The sequence below is a fragment of the Pipistrellus hanaki genome (genome assembly GCF_964339955.1).
Source record: "Pipistrellus hanaki genome assembly, chromosome: 17".
Taxonomy (NCBI): domain Eukaryota; kingdom Metazoa; phylum Chordata; class Mammalia; order Chiroptera; family Vespertilionidae; genus Pipistrellus; species Pipistrellus hanaki.
The window spans coordinates 43,678,875-43,697,868 of record NC_140519.1 but is presented as its reverse complement, the minus strand read 5'-3'; positions in this window follow the sequence as shown (position 1 = coordinate 43,697,868).

Here is an 18,994-nt window from a genome sequence, read left to right as displayed (position 1 = left end):
TGGTCCTGGTGTAGAAGAAGAAGAGCAGAGATCAGGACAGACAAGTATGCAAAGAAGCAATTTATAACATCCAGGACAAATTGAGCATGGAGTAAAACAAAGTAAACAGCCAAAACCGGTTTGGCTCAGTGGATAGAGCGTTGGTCTGCGGACTGAAAGGTCCCAGGTTTGATTCCAGTCAAGGGCATGTACATTGGTTGTGGGCACATCCCCGGTAGGGGGTGTGCAAGAGGCAGCTGGTTGATGTTTCTCTCTCATCGACGTTTCTAACTCTCTCTTCCTCTCTGTAAAAAAAAATCAATAAACTATATATTTTTAAAAAGAAACAAAGTAAACAATTAAGCAAAATATTAATGAATGTACTAATGGCAAATGTTAGTCCCGAATAAACCAACATGTTTAAGAGAGTTGGTTTCACTGGCCACCAGACAAAAACTGAGAACATGAAGCTAGCAGTAGAATCTATACCTTGCCTTTGTTTTGCGAGGTTCTCTTGTCCCTGTCTTTATGCCCTACCCAGCTCCACATCCAAATCTCGGTTCTTTAAATCTAGAGATTCTAGGAGTCATTGTACACTTGGATCTTTTGAATACGCTATCCAACCAAGCCCAAGTCCTGTGGATTTCATTTCACAAAGAGCTCAGCTATCGCCCTCCCTCATCCTCACTACCCCTTGTCCAGCAACCTTGTGCGTTCCCTGCCCCCGTCTCATCACCCTCAACTCATCCTTCACACTGTTGCCAAAAAAAAAGAAGAAAAAAAAAGAAAAGACAGATTGCTGTCTAAATTGCAAATGTAATAAGATGACTCACCAGCCTAAAACCTTTCAGTAGCTCTCCATGGTCTCACACACAAAAAACACTTTATAATGATGCACTGTCTCTCATGATTAATATTTGTCTGCTACTCATTCTCATTTCCATCTTTCTTCACAGACTCTCTCGAGTGATCTATTTAGGAAAAAAAATGTCAAATTGTGCTTAAAATTGCTTAGTATCTCTCGACTTTTATAGAAAACACACACATTTAAACTTCTTTGCACAATAGGCACGGACGTCCATGAGTTGGTCCATACGCATTCGTTTGGCCTCGTCTCTCTCCAAGTCTCCAAACACTTCCCCCTCTCTCAGACCTTTTTGACCTGCACGTGCTATCTGTGCTGCCTGCACGCCTTCTCCCTGCTTGCTCACCTGGCTAATTACAATGAATTCTTCAAGCCTCGCCTCATTATAATTTCATCTTTCCTGAGTTCTTTGATGCATACCAGGTGTGAGTCTCTTCTCCCATCTCTTTTAGGTCTCCAATAAAGAGATTACTTTGTTATATTTATTATTTTAAAATCTGTCTCTTGAATAGTCTAGATTTAAGTTCCTTTAGGAGAAACCATCACTTTTAATTTTTAAACTCTTCATTCCTGTACAATATTGCATGCCCACAATAGATAATTCTCAAATGACTGAGTGAACAAATGAATAAATAGATCTGAATGTGAAGAAACACACACAGATGAACTACTTATTGTTAATCCTCACCCAAGGATATTTTTTTCCATCGGTTTTTGGGGAGAGTGGAAGGGAAAGGGAGAGACACACAGAGAGAGAAACATGGATGTGAGAGAGACACATCAATTGGTTGCCTCTTACACGCAACCTGGCCAGCGCCGAGGATAGAACCTGCAACAGAGGTATGAGCCCTTGACTAGAATTGAACCTGGGACCCTTCAGTCCACAGGCCTATCCTCTATCCACTGAGCCAAAATGGCTAGGGCTAAGCTTTTCCTTCAGATGAACTACTTACTATAACAAAACAAATTTCATCGCAACAAAAATATCCTCTGGTTACCGCATATTACAATTGTTAGAACTCTATCATCTGAGTATGAGGTTTGGCACATACACAGTCCCTCCAAGTCACCCACACTCCTTCATCATCTGTTCAGAAGAATGTCCGTGTCACTTGAGTGCTGGAGCCTTAAATCAAGAATGTCCCTTTATTACGCCTGAAATTATTGTAACTGGAGAATATTTCAACATCCCTTGATGTACAATTATTTCCTTTCTTTCTAAGGTTAGGGAAGAAAGAATGAATGGAGCGGAAGGGGAGGTCTATCCTCAGCTGGCCTAATTAGCCAGTGCTTAGGCAGCTTTCCTCCCTCTTGGTGACTGTGGCCCTACATTTGAAGGTATTTGATCCGTCATCATTCTGGGGAAGCCTTTACTCTGAGCAGTCTTACCTATTTCCTCCTGACAACTTGCTTTGTCCATTTTACGTAGATGTGTTCCTGCCTCCTCCGATTGTGGTCTTCGTATTTGCAACCCAGTGTCTCATCTTAAAATAAAAACCTTCCATTTGTGTGATTGCTGTGATCTGCTGATGGAACTCCAGCCACCTCCATTTCATCAGAATTAATGCAGAGGCGAGTGGGTGCAGCAAAGGGAGGGAAGCCAGAGGCAGGGCTTCTGAAAGCGGGGCCCTAATTGCAGGCACCAGACTCATCTGGGTGCTTGTTGAATATGCAGATCCCTGCATCTCACAGAATCAGAATCTTAATTGACACACCAGCCCATGAGATTTTCAGAAATTCGAGAACATGTGCATCAGGATATCGTTTCAAAGTGCAATGTTGAGAGGATTTTCAATTTAATGTGCCTCCCGGTTAAGCAAAGTTTGGGAAATGATGAATATCAGGAAGGTGCTTGTGAACCTCCAAATTAGTGAGTTTTCTTAAATTATAAGCTTCTTGAAGGAAAAACAAAAGCCTTTGCATCATCTAAGCTCAACAGTAGAGGAAAGAGACACCAAACCAAATAGTATTTTGATTTAGTAACTTTGAAAAGCAGAAATGTCAGGTAGGGAACTTGCTATTAATATTTAGACATTAGATTTTTATCTGGTGCTAAAGGCAATGTCTATAATTCATTGGTGTTTTCTAGGGACATAGAAACTCCATCAGGGTTTAGCCCTATGATTAATTGCATGCGCTGGTTAGCAAATTTTATGTTATTTCTGTGCCTCAAGGTTTTTATTTCTCAAATGGGGAGCATACCTATGGAAGTTTCTATTTCAGGGTTTGCTATAAATATTAAATATGATTTGACATGGAAAAATAGCTTTTCTTCAACTATATTTAATAAAATCTGTACGAAAATATCAGCACATTAATTTTTTTTAATTGGTAGTATTTACTTAAGTGGCTGCTGGTTCAAAATCTGTACATCTTCTCTTCCCATATAGGCCTGTAATCACTGCCTACTTAATGATGAATGATGGAATGGTGGATCTATATCCTGCCAAACACGCCGGCTGTTTTCATGGTACCCAAGCCTTTTTAAACTGCTATTTTGAAAGTTATTACACATCATTATTTAATTACGATATCATTTTAGAAAATGTACTTTTGCTTTATCTGCATGTTGCTAATTTGCTTCAGCATGACAGTAGCAATATTCGAAATATTATCCATCCCTTTAGGATTTGGCTCAAACTTATGATCTTATAGTTACTCTATAAATAAGTGAATATAGATAGTCCTCTTCCTGCAGTTCTTAAAATTGCCTTTTTATCTTATATATTGTTTCTATGGGTTTTGTTTGCTCTCCTTTCTCCTTCGGTCCCCACATTTTCCCCGGGAAAAGGCTGAAGAGGATCTGATGCTATGCTTTCTGTCTGATGGGGGTCACAGCTTGGTCTCTTTGGAGTCTGGCCATTTTCCCAAGGCACTGGGGTGGGAAAGAGAAGAGAGGAAAAGGACCAGTGGGAGGAAAAGGACCAGTCCACTTAGTTCCTACTCTGTCTGGTTCCCGTGCTGATTCAAGAATTTGGCCTTCTGCCCCATCTCTCTCCGGGTAAGGAAGAGAGGAGGTTGTTAAGCAGTGTTTGTTCCTGCCTCTTCCTGGGAACCCCAACATTAGAGGGGGTATACCTCAGGGCATTGGACCCCACCCTCAACCTCACTGTGGGTCACTTGGTCAATATGAAAGTGCTGCAGGCAATGGAGCAGGTATCCTACCTCTAATCTGCTCTGGACTCAGAAAAAACAACAACAAAGGAAACCAGCCCTGTTTCAGTGTTTTGCTATTGAATGCACACTCTGCTAAGGAGTTTACAGCTGTCCTGTACTTAGGCATTATCCAGCTTATTTTTGACGGAACGTAGCTAATATTGCTGAGTATGTTTACCTAATATCTTCCTCACAAAAATATTATACTGCATTCCCTATATTGCTAAGGATGAATTCAATTTCAAAACATGTTCCAGTGTAGACACCTCTTTTGTTTCCAGTATTTGGATTTCCATTCCTATAGTTAGCAAGGTGTACTTAATGATTAGTACAAAGCAAGGATCACATTTATGAAAAGGAAGGAAAGTTTTCATTCTACATGTATTTAAGTCTTAATCATACACAAAAGAACCACACAGCACATAATGTTTTATAATTTAGAATATGTTCAGGGCTGATCATTGGGACAATAATGAAGAGATGACACTTGCCTTTTAACATCCTTAGCTCCCATTTTCCCATTTCTGAGTTCTTTGTAACATTCTATACTGCATATCATTATTCTTAATGACAAAATATTAAATAGCCAAGTGAATGAATCTCTAATTGTTACAACTTTTTAAAATTAAAAGAGATATTGAGGGTTGGTTGATTTGTTTTGAAATCACAACATGGAGGTAGGAGCCTGTCGTGTTTGTGAGAAAGGGTGACCTGTAGCATTTGCCTCACACAATCCTAGAAATAAGGTCTCACATTTTAATGACTACAGAATATAAACAGACCTGAGGCGGAAATACTGAAATCATTCTTTGAAAAAATAAAACCAGGCTAATAAGATGACTGGCATTCATGTCCAGCAGCACTAAAGACAGAAGCCTATTCCATGTTGGTTCTGACTGTCAAGACACTCAGTTATCTTTTTACAGCTGCTGTCAAAAATGGGTGAAGAGAAACTCTATGCTTTTCTCCAAAATTGTTTTTCTTCCTATCAAGAGAAGGACAGAAATCTCAGTTCCGGGTCTTCTATTAATATTCCAGAATAAGCAGGCAAAATTGTAAAAAGGTTCTATAAGCCTTTAAATTTCCATTAGCTAATCAGAATCATTGTTCAGTGATAATTATCTTTTATTAAATGACCATTGAATCAGAATGTTCATACTGTTTTTCAATTAAAGTGTAGAATAGCCAGAACTGATTCAATAGCAACAATATGACCCAGTGAAGCAGCCATTACCCTGAGCTAATCGGCCACTTAAGAAGTTAACTTCTTGATGCAGCCAGTTATTTTTGCTATCATTTCTAAAGGCTTTTCCTTTATAAAAAAGAGCATTCTCATAAGCAATGCAGTCTGTAATAGGGTGTTCGAGATGAACACTGCTCATAATTTTTAAAATTTCATCCAAGCACGATGCTATTTTTTTCCTTATCATTTGTTAAAAGTTCATACCACATCCTAGGGTGATGGAATGAAGAAAGGTGATAGCAAAATAGAGGCAACATGGAGAGCTCAGGGTCTGCCTAGTAAAGGACTTTATATTAAATGAAAATGTATTTACACACATGCTTAGACATTCACACAGAAGATATATACAACCATCTGAAAGATCAAAGCAATTGATGGCAAAATGAAAAACTCAAGCATGACAATGAATTCAAACATGATAGCAGATTAACCTTACCGACTTCTTTCTCAGAGAATTAACAGAATTGTCCTTTTAATTTTTTTTATTGTTGTCCCATGAAAAGAGAAAAAGCCTAACTTGACCAAGAAAGAATGAACTAGCTTCCAAAGAGTTAAGTTTTCTATGGGAAAGAGAAACACAGTTAAATACTACATCACAAATTACCATTTTTATGTCACTAACCCAACATGACTTTAGCACTAAGCCTGCTACATCTTCACACTCTCATTAGGATATAATGCATATTCATGGTCCTAATTATATAGGCACTTTCTTGACTTGTTTTAATTGTGCATAAAGACACTGTGACAGGAGACCTGACCTTTTCAAGATCATTTTCTCTCCATCGCTTTTCACAAAGCTATTAACTTGTCTTCTTCCCAAGGATTGCAATAATTTATTTCCCATTAATAAAAAATTCCTGGTGCCATGCAAATTAAAATTTATTCAGCAAATAGAATTTTTTTTGGATTATTTTCTAATGGCTTTAAATACTTCCAGCTTAGAAAGAAAAATAATATTAATGAGTACAGGCTGAGTGGATAATTGCATACATTAGAGAAAAATGAATATACAACTGATGCTGTAGTTTGCCTCACATCAATTACCCATAAAAGTTGCTTTACTTCTTTTTTTCCTCCAAAAAATATATTAAATCATTTATTTCAGGGGGTATTATTATGATCTTGAAATTATGCCTATTGTATGAAAAGCTCAGCAACTTACACATATAAATAACACATGTTGGTATAAGAAAGCAAGACCAAGTTAAATGTGTGTAGGTATAAATGAGATTACTTAAGGGGATCACTTAGCTAAAGTGGCAACTGAACTTCAATTTAACATAATCAAAGGATAAATAAAATACAAAGAATTGGAACAAGGTACCTGCCTTGCTCTTTGTAGTCAAGATTACCCCATGAGAGAGAGAAATATGAAATAATGCTACTTTTGAGCCTCATTATCTTAAGAAATATATCTTCTTCATACTATGCTCTTTTTTCTTTTTGTTTCATGTTAATGTGATGAAACTCTGGTGTTCAAATGTTTATATACAAATGTTTTATACCTAATGCTCCGGGGGCAGCACAAAGTAATTACTGTCAACCTATTTGCTCTGTACAAAAATAATCAGTGCCTAAAGGGTGACAGTTCCATATGACACAATACTGCTATGTAGAGAGAAACCTAAATATTCCATAAAAATTTACTAACACCGATAAATGAGTTCAGCAAAGTAGCAGGATACAAAATTAATATTTTGACCTGTACTCAGAAAGTTATAAGACATTCAAGAAACTAAAGAAAATACAAACAAACGAAAGCATATATTATGTTCATGGATAACAAGAATAAACATTATTAAAATGTCTATATTACCCTAAAGTAATCTATAGCTTCAGTGCAATCCTTATCAAAATACCAATGGCACTTTTCACAGAACTAGAACAAATAATCCTAAAATTTATGTAAAACCACAAAAGACCCTGAATAGCCACAGCAATTTTGAGAAAAAGCAAAGTTGAAGGTATTATGCTACTTGTTATCAAACCTGTAGTAATAAAAGTAGCATGGTACTAGCATAAAAACAGACACATGGGTCAAAGAAATAGAACAGAGAATAGAAATAAGATAGACTCGTGATGAATTAATACATGACAAAGTAGGCAAGAACATACAATTGGGTAAAGACAGTCGATTCAATAAATGGCATTGGGGGGGAAGACAGATACATGCAAAATAATGAAAATAGACAACCTTCTTATACCATATACAAGAATAAACTCAAAATGGATTAAAGACTAAAATGTAAGATACAAAACCATAAAACTCCTAGAAGAAAACATAGGCAGTAAATTTTCCGACATTGCTCTTAATATTATAACATTATTTTCTGATATATCTCCTTAGACAAGAAAAATAAACAAACAAAGGGGACTAAATAAAACTAAAAAGCATTTGCACAGCAAAGGAAACTAGCAACAAAACGAAAAGACAGCCTATTGAATAGAAGAAGACATTTGCCAATAATATATCTGATAAGGGGTTAATATCCAAAATTTATAAAGAACTCAGACAACTCAACACTAACAAACAACAACAAACAATCCAATTAGAAGCTGGGAAGAGGACCAAAATAGACAGTTTTCCAAAGAGGACTTGTAGATGGCCAATAGACATATGAAAAAAATGCTCAATTGAGAAATGCAAATTAAAACCATAATGATATATCACCTAACAGAATGGCTATCATCAATAAATCAGCATACATGTTGGCAAGAATGTCAAGAGAATGGAACCTTTGCACATTGTGGTGGATTGCAAATTGGTGTAGTCACTACAAAAACACATACTTTAAAAATTAAAAATACCTTATGACCCAAAAGTTCCACTTCTGGATATATACCTGAAAAAATCCAAACCACTAATGTGAAAAGATATACGCACCACTATGTTAATTGCTTCACAATGTACAATAGCCAAGATAAGACAATTGGATAGGCACATAAATGCTATGGAATATTAATGGGCCATAAAAATAATGAAATCTTACCATTTGCAACAACATGGAAAGACCTAGGGCTAGAGGTCTTTATGCTAAGTGTTTTAAATCAGTCAGAAAAGACAAATACCATGTGATTTAATGTATACGTGAAACCCAAAAAAACAAAACAAATAAACAAAACAGGAAAAGTCTCAGATACAGAGAACAGACTGAAGATTGCTACATGGAAGGAGGGTGAAAAAGGTAAAGAGATTAAGAAGTACAAATTGTTATTTACAAAAAGTTATGAGAATATAAAGTACAGCATAGGGAATATATTTAATAATATTGTCATTACTATGTGTGGTGCCAGGTAGACACCAAAATTATTGGGGAATCAGTTCATAAAATATATAATTGTTTAATCACTAGGCTGTGTACCTAAAAATAATATACTAGTAAAATAACATTGAATGTCAAATGTAATTTAAAGATAAAAATTGAGTCTCCAGATGCTATATTATACACTGGGAATGTAGAGATGGGTAAAACACAAATTTCATGTCTTTGCAAGACTCAAAATAATGAGAGAATTAAACATATAAATTAACTAGAGGCCCGGTACACAAAATTCATGCACTTGGTGTGTGTGTGTGGGAGGAGAGGGGGAGTCCCTCAGCCTGGCCTGCACCCTGGGTCTCAGAGCCCTCAGGGGGATGTTCCGGGGCATCGGGCCTAAGCTGCAAGTTGGACATCCTTAGCGCTGCCTCAAGGGTGGAAGAGGCTCACGCCACTGCCACTGCACTTGCTAGCCGTGAGCCTGGCTCAGGGCTTCTGGCCGAGCAATGCTCCCCCTGTGGGAGTGCACTGACCAGCAGGGGGCAGCTCCTGCGTTGAGCATCTACCCCCTGGTGGTCAAAGCACATCACAGCAGCCGGTTGTTCCACCGTTTGGTTGGTTTGCATATTAGTCTTTTATTATATAGAATAATTTAATTGCATATGTGTGAGGTACTATTAATATTGAACTTTATTAAATGATCACCAGCTTGTGGGTTTTACTTCCACCTAAGTCTGTAGCCTTAACCTTTCCTTGGAGTTTACTCCTGCACATAAGGCTGCCTGCTGAACATTATCTGGCTAGCTGCCGGTACCTCAAACAAAGTAGCACTCAAACCCAAATTTACAACTTCCTTTGCAAAACCGGTTTCTTTACCTTGTATTTTAAAATCATGCTGTTATTTGTCTTTGTTTCCAGGCCTAAATTTGTGAGGTCACCATTCCGTCTTCCTTATCATTCAGGTCTTGTATCTGATATCCTGCCAATTCTGCTCACACCTTCCCTTCTGAGTTTTCCCCATCCCTTCCTCACGCTCACACTAATCCAGACGTCATCATCTCCTCTTGGTCTCCATTTTGGGCTCTCTGCTTCTGCTCCTCCTGCATATGTTTCCAGTTCCTAACTTTTTTCAACTACCAGTGTCTACACTTTACTTATTCTTTTAGACAACATCATATTAACATGTCCATGTGTTTTCTTATAAGAATCCTTGTCCTCCCTTTACTCTTGACCCACTCCATTAGCTACACGATAGTAAAAATCAGCATAAAATCAACATTTAGTTGATAATATGTTGAATGATGGGCAAATTGATGAATGTGTGATCCGTTATGTTCTTCCCAACTCCTCAAGGCACAACTGTCTTTTGGAGCCCAGCTCTGGATTCTCAGTTGAATTCCTCTATCATTTCCCCAATCACTGCTCCCAAGAGCGATCAAGAACCACACTAAAACATCACTGGAACAACCTTCCTTCTTCTCACTAAAAATGATTCTTTTGCTTGACCATGGTTTGTGTCTACCTATGTCATTACAATATTCCTGCTTAGACAAAACTGTGTCTTTTAAAAAGACAGACCTCCCACAATACCTTAGCGTTAACCCATTAGCCCAACTTAATGCAACTCATTTTCTCCTGCATCTAGATACAAGGAAAGGAAAGAACGCAGATTGGAACGGGAAGTATGCAAACCCCGTGGTTTCTCATTTGCCAGGGTAATCAAGGCCGCGAGAGGAAGTTCCTGCCTCCCTTAGCTCATGCTTTCGTTTTCTGTTTCTCTCTCATTCCTCCAGCCCTTATTTTTTTATGCCACACACCTGAGTCTTTCACACCTTTTCAGCATAAAAATGAATGTTATTCAAGCATATATTATCCAAAACACTGTACGAATTGTAGTACAGTAAGAGAATTATTGCAAAGGCATACAGAATAATGTGTTTTATTTTTATGAGCACTTTTCCTAAATAAAAAAAGTAATCCTGTCCATGTTTAGTAAATTCGAAGACCACAGAGAGGGAAACACACTAGACACCACATACTAAGTGCTAGGTTAGTGACGCTGACACTGAATTGTTCAGTGATGCTCTAATGCCTGATCAGGTGTGAATCAGAGCTCTGAGGTTCAGAAGAAGGAGAACCCTGACCTTTATTATTTTGAAGGAGGCAGCTCTGTCCTCACAAATTTCCTTAATTTACCTACATTTTAATCACATTTAAAAAAGTTTCCCTATTTAGCTCCTTTTCGTACTCATCACTCTTCCATAAACACTTGATGCATTGCAAAATTTTATATCAGTCTTGAACAAAATGCTCCTTATCATAGAAATTGACATGAGAAATGCTGCCACAGCTTGGCAGACCTGTTAGGGGAATTTGTCAGCAAAGGCCCTTTCTGTTGGGTGATTTAGCAAGTCTTTTTCAGGAGATAGCCAGGAGATATCCGCCCCTATACCCATCCCCTGAAAGGTTCTTATGGGTCCCCTAGTTTATGTGGCCATTTAAAACTATTGATTTATTGCCTAGTGGACCTGGAGATATGGATGCTGAAATCAGGATTGAATTATGGATTAGCTAGCGGAAAATTCACTCTGTGGATTCCTATCTGCTTAATTAAATAGAAATCATATACTCTTATGTGAGACGCTCTTTCAGCTTTGCTTATCAAAACAAGAATATAAAGCAAAGATGTCTGCTTATGAAGATGAAAGGCCACCTAATATAACAAGCCTGTAGCTATTGATCAGCCTCGAGCTCCAAAACACATTATAATTTGACTGCCCAGCTGAGTAACTAGTCTTTGAGTTCCACTTTTACCTCTGCAGGGAATTGTCTTAGCACTTCCTGGTGTAGCTAAATAATGAGGCTGTTGCCCCTGTGAAATAATCATCACACAGCCCACCACTACCTAGGGGATGCTCAGTGCAGCAGATGTTTCGGCTCTTTTCCACTGGTGGGCTGTGCTTCTCCTTACACTATCTGCTGCCTCGTCAATGCAAACGTGTTATTTAATCAAAGGAAAATGAACGCAGCAAAGAGCATAAAATTCATTGGCACCTTCTGCAAACAAGCACTGAATACAGATTTCCTCATCTTCAATTTTCTGTTTGAAATATGGTAGGAGAGTAAGAGGGTTCTATTCAAGGGCACCAGAGCCTCTGCTAACGGATAAAGGGACTGGAGAAACGGAAGGAAACTCCCATGGGTCAAATCTCATTATTTGAGAAGAAAAACCAACAAATAATAAAGTATTTTTTTTCTTTCTCACACTGAGAAAATGGCAATTTCGTTAAACACACAGTGATATAAAAATTTCCCTTTTGGATCCTATGCAAATTTCCACATATAAAATGCATATGGAGATTGGGACATGTTTGGACTCCAGGACATGGACAACTTCATCGTAAACTTAATTTTCACATAATTACAATATATATGTGCAGCAGAGTCTGTAAATCTCTGAAAATAAATTCACTGTAATTTTTAAAACCAACTCATGATAATGCATCAATGATTTATGTCATAGCTCTGAATATTAAGTATCTGGGTTAGCTTTCTCCTCCTCTATCATAACCTTCTTCTAATTAGAGATTTGAAAAGCTTAAATTATTTTTTTATGTTGCGTCACAAAGACTATTCTGATTTCAAAGTCAGAATTGTACTTAATAAGAAATTTGGAAGGCAGACTTCAGGAGAGGATCACCTTCTGATGCCTCTACCTAGGTCAGGGGTTCTCCAATTTGGGTTTCTGGACCCTCAATAGTACTATGACATGGGATCTTTTCAGAAGTACAAATTCTTTTTTTTTTTTTAAATATATTTTATTGAGTTTTTACAGAGAGGAAGAGAGAGGGATAGAGAGTTAGAAACATCGATGAGAGAGAAACATTGATCAACTGCCTCCTGCACACCCCCTACTGGGTACGTGCCTACAACCAAGGCACACGCCCCTGACAGGAATCGAACCTTGGACCTCTCACTCTGCAAGCTGATGTTCTATCCACTGATCCAAACCAGTTTCGGCAGAAGTTAAAATTCTTAAACCTACTGAATCAGAAATTGCTGAAATGGGTCTCTCAGTCTATGTTTCCACAAGACCTGTGTGTAGTTCTGATGCGTGCTGAAGCTTGAAGACCACTGCAAGGTTGTTGGCAGTTGATCAACACGATGGTAGACACGTCTGCCTTCCTTGCAAACAGTCCATTCTCCAGCTTCCTGGATGTTGCGAAGCAGTGAGAACAGTGACATTTTCTTGACCTGATGTCTTAATTGAACAGATGGGTGTTCATGCTCTAGTTTTTCTGGATGTGAGAAGCAGATATACCCCTCACATTGGCGTCTTGTGTTCAACAGAGCTCTAGAGACTGATCTCTAAACTCTAGCTGCCCTAAGGAATCACCTGCATAGTTCTGGAAGTCATTGGAGAGGGACCAGCCTAGAACTTGCTTCCTCTGTCCTTCTGTCATTTCATGAGCATGTGCCTATATTAAATATGTGATGCTAAAAATATCAAAAGTGGTGTCTGTTTCCTATACTGAACTATGACTGAGGCATTCACCCAGGCAGTGTTGAAGCATGACCTCAATATTCCTTTGTGGTTGCTAGACCAATCATAGACAGGAGCGGTGACACGGTGCTAAGGCTTTAAGAAACTGTAGCTTCCAACGTCCTGCACTAGCCTCAGACACCAGCCTGTGAGGAAGCCAGGGAACAGCCAGTGCTGACTTACCAGCCAGATAAGTGAGCTGTCTTAGATGTGGCTTCTCCAGCCCCAGGCAAGCTGCCCCAATTAATGGAACACAGAGGGAAGATGAACTTTTGCTGCTGAGAGCTACCCGAATAGCAGACGCATGAGAAAAAAACAACCACCTTAAAAATATGTTAAATTTATAGCAAATGTCAGCTTGTCATTTGAAGAAGTCTGATATTCCTGATCTGCCTTTCTATTATACCTAAATCCATAGTTTTGTAATATATGTTACATTTAAGGTCAAGCTATTTAAGTGTAAACCTTGGTCCCTTTTATTTGGATAAAGACATAAGAAGACCCTGCTGTTGGTATGTCACAATCTTTTGTGCAACAATAGATATTTGAACAGTCTCTAAGTTGAAATATTGGTGAAATAAGAACAAAGATGTCAAATATAGGCCAACGTGTCGTCATAGTTTGGATTTCTCTAAAATAGACCCAGATGTTAGGTCTCTGAGGTATGACAGACATTAAGAACAAATAGGAAGGCCCTGGCCAGCTTGGCTCAGTGGATAGAGCTTCAGCCTGTGAACTTGAGGGTCCTGAGTTCAATTCCAGTCAAGGGCACATGTCTGAGTTGCAGATTCGGTCCCCAGTGGGGGGCAAAGAGGAGGCAGCTGATCAGTGATTCTCTCTCATCATTGATGTTTCTATCTCTATCCCTCTCCCTTCCTGCTTGAAATCAATAAAAAATATATTTAAAAAAAAAAGAAGAACCAATAGGAAGAAATTTTGAAAACAAGCGGACCTTCCATGGCTTTCACATCACAAAGTTAGTTCTAATATTTTCCCCATTTAAGCCTGGTTTTGTAAAAATATCATATTTTATGCCATGAAAGCACCTGTGTTGGGAATGTATGATTTTTTCCTTCTTTCAGCTTAAGTGTTAATGTCTATTACAAACCTGTAGAATTAGGGATGACAAGAGGCAAATCAAGAAATAACAACTTCTTAGCCAACAGATGACATTTGCTGTAACCTGAACAATTCCACAGCAATAAGCCCTAGAATGTCACATCTTCCCCTTGTAGATTCTTCTTCGTAGACAACCATCTCATATATTTTCCGGGAGGCATGATTATCCTCTTTTCCAAATGAAAACATAGAAGTGCAGGAAAGTTAGGTAACTCTAACAACATCGAATATTTAACAAGTGAATAAAGTAATTAGGTACCTAGCCCTGGCCTCTCTGAACCCTAAGCAACATTCAGTGAGACAGAACACAGGGAAGTGGAGCAGAGATGTGGCTATACTTATAGAAGCTCTAGGCTTTCTTAGGGTGATCAGGCAAATTATACAATTCGAGATTATAATAATTAAAACAAATTATTTATTAAGTACTATTGCCTTAAATAATTCACATATAGTTTAGTTGGTTTTAAAAACAATTTATGAGACGGACAGGGCAAGGATGAGGCTTCATGTATTTCATTGTAGTTCAGAGTCATAAGACTCAGAATGTTTAAGAGATTTTTCCAAATCAATTTTGGATCTGAGTCATCTATTTTGATTGTGAACATGGAGCAAATTTTGTGGGTGATTCCTAATTTTCCACCATTAAGGCATAATAAATAGGTCATTTTAGTACCCTTTACTAATAATTAATGGTTCTGTGTTTTAATGACCCTTTCCTTTGAAACATTTTGTTTAATTCTATATTTATATCTTTATTTACTAAAGTTAAGGATTAAGTGTAATAAGTTTGAACTCTTCATTTTTTAAATAAAAGAAAATTATAGAACCACAGAAATTAAAAACTTGGAAAAGACCTTCAAGGAGATCTTTTCAAATGTTCCCTTTTACAAATAAAGAAACTAAGGCTCTGAGAAGTAAAGTGACTTTCCAAAGGTCATGGTTAGATCATTCAGAGTGGGATCTAGGACTCATAATTTCTGACCTTTGCCCTTAAGACAATGCATAGACATGCTGTCTGCTTTAAGTGTGTGTACAAGAGTGCCTGTAGCAGTGTGGGCTTTTAATGTTTATTGAATAAACATGATTCAGAACCGACTGTTTTCATTTCCATGATAAGCCACTTGAAGGCAAGATTTATGTTTTATTTAATTTGCATTCCTTACAGTGCATAGGATGGATTTTAAGCTTAAATCAAATACCCAAACAATCAGTTGAATTTGATTTGAATGACATCAGAAGGCACATCTGTATGCAATAGTAAGTCATTCCCTACAAAGGTATGCATGCTCTCCCTACAAACACTTTCAGTTGTCACAAAATAACTAACAACCAAGGTTTGTACGTCTTCTTCCAAAGTACTTTTGCATATATGCTTTTATGCTTCCCCATCACAATCACATGAAGGTTTGTGTGTGAAGGGAACATGTTTTGCAGAAATTAATTGCTTTACGCAAAGCTATATGATGAATACATGTAAAGCAGGACATTTAAACCTAGGCTCTGTGTTCCAGAAGTTATGTTCTTTTCAGGTCCTGCCTTGCCAACGGACCACAGAGAAGATCATGCAGTTAGGACAATGGGTCAAGAAATACAAAGTCACCCTGGCTGGTGTGGCTCAGTGGTTGTGTAAAACCATGGTTTGGGGCTCAATTCCCAGTAAGGGGCATGTAAGAGGCAGGTGATCAATGTTTCTCTCTCTCCCTCCCCCCCTTCTTCTCTCTCTAAAATCAACAAAAACAAATTAAAAAAGGAAAAATAAAATAAGTCATGCTTGAACAACAGTTTTACCAAACATATCCTGTCACCTTTAATAATTCTAATTTGTTTATGGAGAAATCCCACTTAAGACAATCCTGGGAGGAAAAAGAAAGGCATAGAATGAATAGGTACTTTCCCTTTGTCTATAGTAAATGCCACCTTTGTTTCTAAATGCTGTAGTTCAGGATGAAACATTCTAAGTCCCCTAACATTTCAAACTATTTTATTATCAAATAAAGATTTTCGGTTGAATTTGAAAAAGGAGATAATACTTTATGTAGGTACTAGGTTTTAGCTAATAAAAAAATGTGAGAATACTAGTTCCCAGTGAATATTGCTTTCATTTTTCCCAGAGAATAAATAGCTGGGTGTTCATGTACTATCTATTATGCTATTATCACTTTATTTGTAGTACATAATAAAACCCAAAGAGACATCTCTTTTGTTCACAGTGTGACTCTGCAAAGGAGTTGGCCAGTCTGGTATTCCAAGAGAGAAGGGCTGTCATTAAAATCTTGCATACTATCAAGTAAGAAAGCAGACTGATATTGCAATTACCTCCCTATTAGCTGCTGCCCATTGCTCCTGACAGGTATAAATTAGGTCTCACCAGGTTGCCTACAGATTAATGAGTTCCAAAATTGGCATTCAATTGTTTGAGAGTGAAAGGCGGAAAAGGGAGGTAGAAGCAAACTCTTTATGTACCTGTGATTAGAGGATATTTCCTTTCCTTTCATATTTTTTTTCTTTCGTTCTCAGTACGGCTTGGGTGATAACTGACACTTCTATCCGAGGATTCCTTTCCACCGGCAGAAACTTGCAGCTGAGGCAAGGCCAGAATTAATAATTTGCGTGAGCAAACACACAGCTGCTGTTTGTGGAGAGAGATTCTATTAACGAACAGTGAATTCTCATAATTAGCCGAACGGTTTCTGCAGCTGCCTGCCTGACCCCCAGACTACGCAAATTGTGGGTGGTGTTCGACTTCAAAATCAATCTTACCTAATTACTCTAAGCATGCTCCTCCAGTTCTAATGATGGCACAAATAAGTGGACTTTTCTTCCTCATTTAAACACTCTTCTTATTAGGTTCTCTTTTGTACCCAGATTCATATTTGTCTCCTAGCCTTTCTAAGAGTGTCCAGGTTAGCTCCCAATCAGACACGGAGAAGTACCATTTGTGTTTCTGCAAGCACGGGCCCACAACCATCTCCTCTGGATAAACAAGAGCGGGATCTGTGCTCCCCGAAAGCATCCTTTCCCAAACAGCATGTAGAGAACATTCTGCGGGTTGGTAATTACTCCAGGTCCTGCTTCCATTCTACCCTTGGTCCCGTTCACTCATCTGCCCCTTCTCCCCTCTTCCCTCCTCCAATTCTCCAAAACTCTACTCAATTAAAACAGAAGAGAGAGTGTGTGTGGGCCATCAGCCCAGCCTCCTGGGAATCAAGGTTTGGTTTTTCTTGTCATTCTGTCACCTGAGGTCAAACCAACTCCTCTGACATTGATTTTTCTTGACATGGGTGTGGCCCAGTGCCCGTCTCCACATGGCCCATCCACACTGCAGAATCTATAAGACATGCTTCGTATTGGGTTGTTCATGTAGAACTCAGTACATTTTCTGTGCAGAAGCAAACACAATGGTCTCCCTGCTAGCCTGAGCGTCTTGCTGGTCTTCAGTCCACAAAGACTGGGCATTAGGAACTGTTTGCTGCTACAATGGGCGTAGGTGCCCATAGCCACATGGGTTCCAGCCACACTGTTTGTCACTGAGTCTTAAGAAATGCAAGAGTGATTGTTTTGAAGTGAGCTATGACACTCAGGCAGTGCACAGTTTGTGCCACACTGTCCAGTCTATACTTAGAATTACTTATGGAGTTTTTCCCTCCATAAGTAACCTTAGCATGTCTGAGTTGAAGGGGTGTGAGCACCAATGAAATTAACTTCTTGGTCAATGATACAATCAATTAATATTGAGTTAGTTATCTTCTCACCCCTCCCCATGTCTCTGCTCCCCTCCCCCTTCCTTCCTTCCTCCCTTCCTCCCTCCCTCCCTCCCTCTCTCCCTCCCTCCCTCCCTCTCTCCCTCCCTCCCTCCCTTTCTTCCTTTGTAAAATGTCTAGTATCTGCCAAATACTGTGCTAGGTATTAGGTTAACATAATGGACAGAATCAGTTTGTGCCCTCACTTCATGAATCTTCTGCTTGAGAGGGAGAGACACAAAATAAATAAGCAAAGACATATAGACATATATAATTAATTAAAAGAGGCAGTTCAGTGTTATTTGACAAACAAACTCTGGAATTGTGAAACTTGCTGTTTGTAAACAAGTTATTAAATATATAACGTTTTATTCTTCAATTTATCTTTGACATAATAAAAACATGTGTACTCATTTTAAAAATGAGAAGTAAACTAAAAACTGCTTAAGACAAACCATGGTTTGTTAGGTGGGAAGAAGAGTAATATTTGACACTATTATAATTGCCATGAAGGAGCAAAAGAAGCTTTCATACCAAATAAAGGGAAGCAGGTGCCAACAGGACGGGAAGGGTCGGACTTTCATTGGGTGAACATTAAGCGGACACTCGAGTTTGTGGAGGAGGCGACCATGAGGAGACTGACACGTGCTCTCCAGGTAGTGAAACCACACAGGCAAAGGTCTGAGGTAGGACATGCTTGATGTGTTGCAGAAACTAAAGAATGGCCAGTGTAGCAAGGGATCCGTAACAAGGCAGATTAGAATAGAGTTGAAAGACAAGATGCTTCAAAGAGTAAGCATGAGGAATACTTTTTAATATTCTTTTGAGAGATAAATGTCACAATTCCACGGTTATCTTAAATTCTATTAGAATCTTTGATCTAAAGATGAGAGAATATAGTATTTTAAAATGGTACTCTGATCATAAAAGGATTACATGTAAGTTGTGAAACCATAAAAATCCTAGAAGGAACCATAGGCAGCAAAATCTCAGACATCTCTCCTAGCAATATGTTTGACGATACATCTCCTAAGGCCATGGTCGGCAAACTTTGGCCCCTTGAGTGTGGCTCTTCCATAAAATATC